Genomic DNA, 4,105 nt, shown 5'->3' with positions numbered 1-4,105 from the left:
CTAAAACGAAAATACCATAGATCGGGTGGCTTAAATAACAAATTTTATTTTCTCATAGTTATGGAAACTGAAAGTCCAAGAAAAAGGTGCCAGCACATTTGCTTTCCTCTGAGATCTCTCTCCTTGGCTTGCAGCTGTCGGTGTCTCCTCCCTCTTCACGTGGTGATCCCTCAGTACATGTGCACATCTAGTGTCTCTCTGTGTGCCCTAGTCTCTTCTTATAGGCACCAGTCAGATTGTATACGAATCCACCATAACAGTCTTATTTTAATCACCTATTTAAAAATTCTGTTTCCAAATAGAGGCACATACTACAGTAATAGAGGTTAGGGATACAAAACATGAGTTTGGGAAGACATAATTCAGTCCATAACACTTTTATTTCCTTTTTTTTTTTTTTGTCTTTTGCATTACCTAAGACTTTCAAAAGGATGTGAAAGGTGTGCTCAGGGGAGACATCTTTGCTTATTCCTATATTAGCAGAAAAGTTTCTAGTTTTTCACCATTAAATATAATCTTAACTGCAGTGTTTCTTTTAATGTTCTTTTTCAAGTTCAGGAAATTTCTCTATTCTTAGTTTGCTGAAAACTCCTTTACTTTTTACCATTGTGCAAAATCAAAAACATGAGACACACTTGCTTTGGTATACTCTTCTCATACTAATCAGTTAATCTATGTATTTTTTTAGATTCATTTATTTATTTTGAGGGGGATGGGGGGATAATCCCAAGCAGACTCCAAGCTGTCAGTGCAGAGCCCAACGCAGGGTTTGATCGGCTTGATCTCACAAGCAATGAGATCATGACCTGAGCTGAGATCAAGAGTCAAATGCTTAACTGACCAAGCCACCTAGGTACCCCAGTTCTGTGTATCTTAAGTGCAACTTTTCAAATCAGCCTTTTTAAACTTACATTGACATACTTCAAGCCCTCAATAATATAAATTGGTTTAGCAATTTACCTGACTCCAATCTTATTCCTTTTAAATATATCTTCCACAGGGATGTCTGGGTGGCTCAGTTGATTGGGTGTCCGACATCTGCTCAGGTCATGATCTCGCGATTTGTGAGTTTGAGCCCCATGTCAGGCTCTGTGCTGACAGCTCAGAGCCTGGAGCCTGCTTTGGATCCTGTGTTTCCCTGTCTCTCTCTTCCCTTCCACTGCTCATGCTTTCTCTCTAAAAATTAAATACACATTAAAAATTTTTAATAAATAAATAAATCTTCCATATAGCCTTGAAAATTTTCACTTATTACCAACCACCATCCTCAGGTACTTTACCATCTTTATGTGTTATTGGCATACATACGTCTCAATTATAATTCCCTGTGTAAGATGTGACTCTCACACTAAATTGTAAGCTCCCTAAAGAATGACTTTGTTTAACATCCAAATGGCTAGAAGACACATGAAAAGATTCTCAACTTCATTCATCATCAAAGAATTACAGATTAAAGTCACAATGAGATACCCCCTCACATCTGTCAGAATAGCTAAAATTCCAAATCAGGAAACAACAGATGTTGACGAGGATGTGGAGAAAAGGGCATACTCTTGCACTGTTGGTGAGCATGCAGACTAGAGCAGCCATTCTGGAAACAGTTTGGAGGTTCCTCAAAAAATTAAAAATAGAGCTATCCTATGACCTGACAATTTCCCTGCTAGGTATTTATTCAAAGGATACAAAATGCTGAATCAAAGCGACACATGCACCCCCAAAATTTGTAGCAGCACTACAACAATAGCTAAATTGTGTGGAAAGAGCCCAAATGTCCATAAAATTACTAGGGATAATAAAGAAGTGGTATATATAAACAATGGAACATTGCTCAGTGATCAGAAGGAATGAAATCTTGCCATTTTCAACAGCCTGGATGGAACTAGAGTGTATTATGCTAAGTGAAATAAGTCAGAGAAAAATGAATATAATATGATTCACTCACATGTAGAATTTGAGAAACAAAACAGATGAACATAAAGGAAGGAAAAATTAGATAAAAGCAGAGATGGAGGCAAGCCATAAGAAATTCTTAAATACAGAGAACAATCTGAGGGTGCTGGAGGGGAGGTCAGTGGTGGGATCGGCTAAATGGTTCATGGGCATTAGGAGGGCACTTGTTGGGAAGAGCACTGTGTGTTATATGTAAGTGATAAACCACTGGATTCTACTGCTGAACTCATTAATCCAATATATGTTAACTAACATGGATTAAAATTAAATTAAATTAACCATTAAAAGAATAAAAAAATATAAACGTCTTTAAAATTTTTTAAAACTCAAAAAGAAAAAGCAAACAGGAAAGTCTCTATGAACCTATATAGAGTGATATATAGCATATATTGTAAAGCAAGAACAAAAAAAATAAAAGCAAAGTATAAAGGACTATATATGGTATGCTAGTTTCCAGTTAAAAAAACTTTTAAAAACTATTTATGTAGGTGTGTATTTGTTTACTTAACTATGCAAAAGTTTATCCAGGAAGGATATATCAGAAGCTACTAAAAATGGTTACTCATAAGGAGCTGGTGGCAATACCATGGAGAAGAAAGAGAAGGCAGTGAGATTTCTCTGAATACATTTGTATATGGTTTTACTTTTAACTATGTAAACAGTTCAAATTTTCAAAAATAAAATTAAATATAGATATGATTCCCCCAAAAAGAATGACCTTATTGATACCTGAGCTTACCCTAAGGCAAGAATATGTCACATCAAGAAATAATTAGTATTAATTATTAATTAGAATAATTAACACAAAAAATTATGAAGATCCAAACTGAGGAAAGGATTCCTCAGAAATGTTTGCAGTTCTATTTGTCTCCCTTGGTTCTTCACGTAAGTTGGGATCCAGCACCTAGAGGGCCTCAGAGTATCTAACATGTCAATAAGCAATATTTCTTTTTTTAATTTTTTTAATGTTTTATTTATTTTTGATACAGAGAGAGACAGAGCATGAGAGGGGGAGGGGCAGAGAGAGAAGGAGACACAGAATCTGAAGCAGGCTCCAGGCTCTGAGCTAGCGTCAGCATAGAGCCTGACGCGGGGCTCGAACCCACGAACATGAGATCTGACCTGAGCCGAAGCCGGAGGCTGAACCGACTGAGCCACCCAGGCGCCCCAATAAGCAATATTTCAAGTTAACATGTATTTTAAAGACTACTTATTTTTTGTTTCTTATTATACTTCTCAATACATGACATGTAAAATGCTTGCAAAAGTATTTTGTAATACTTTTTTCACTTGTAAAACTGAAAGTTCATAACTGTTTAACATGTACTATTCATACACTATAATAAAATATAAAAATCTTGTTTATATTTTTATAAGCATAGGAGATTCTAAACAATATAGAAATCAATTCAGGAAATAAAATGTTATTTTAGATCAGAAGGTTCAGCTTGAATAACACTGCCCTAATGTTCAGGTTACCTCCAATATCAAGGACATTTTGGATTAACAATGTCTCTGACCAAAAACAGTAATACGTGGGACACACATCATCTTAAAAAAAAAACTTCTGTTAATATGTCTCTGATGTTCAGGGGATTAATTTTCATTAATGGCCACAAGAAGTATAAAAGAAATAGCCACAATACCTTTGATGGATGAGAAATAATAATCAAAGAATAGTATCTTTCATCTCTAAAAGTTTTTTTAGAGCCTCTTTGACATCTTTGTTTCTCAGAGAGTAAATCAAAGGATTCAACATGGGAGTGACTAAGGTATAACATAAGGAGGCCACTTTACTCAGCTCAGGAAATCTGTCTGGAGTGAGATATGTAAAAAAGACGGCACCATACAGCACACTCACGACTCCGAGGTGAGAGCTGCAAGTGGAGAAGGCTTTCTTACGTCCCTCAGTGGATCTTATCTTTAGAACTGTGGACACAATATACATATAGGACACGATGATGACAATTATAGTAGGCAAAATAATAATGCTGCATAAGAAAAAAGAAATCATTCTATAGATGGAGAGGTCAGAACAAGACAGTCTCTGAAGTGGGCGAATATCACAGAAAAAGTCGTCAATGGCCCGAGAACCACAAAAGGACAAAGTAAATGTCATGCTTGTCTGAAGAACTGAGCTGATGCAGCCACAAAA

At 36.0% G+C, this 4,105-nt stretch overlaps 1 pseudogene; it reads right to left on the bottom strand.

Annotated features, from left to right (window-relative positions):
- Window positions 1-3,619: 3,619 nt before the first annotated feature.
- Window positions 3,620-4,105, bottom strand: part of LOC115305002 — a 1,392-nt pseudogene continuing 906 nt past the window's right edge.

This window comes from Suricata suricatta, chromosome 10, assembly GCF_006229205.1.
Source record: "Suricata suricatta isolate VVHF042 chromosome 10, meerkat_22Aug2017_6uvM2_HiC, whole genome shotgun sequence".
Taxonomy (NCBI): domain Eukaryota; kingdom Metazoa; phylum Chordata; class Mammalia; order Carnivora; family Herpestidae; genus Suricata; species Suricata suricatta.
Note: the sequence above shows the minus strand (reverse complement) of the source record. Positions and strands in the feature narration are given on the sequence as shown.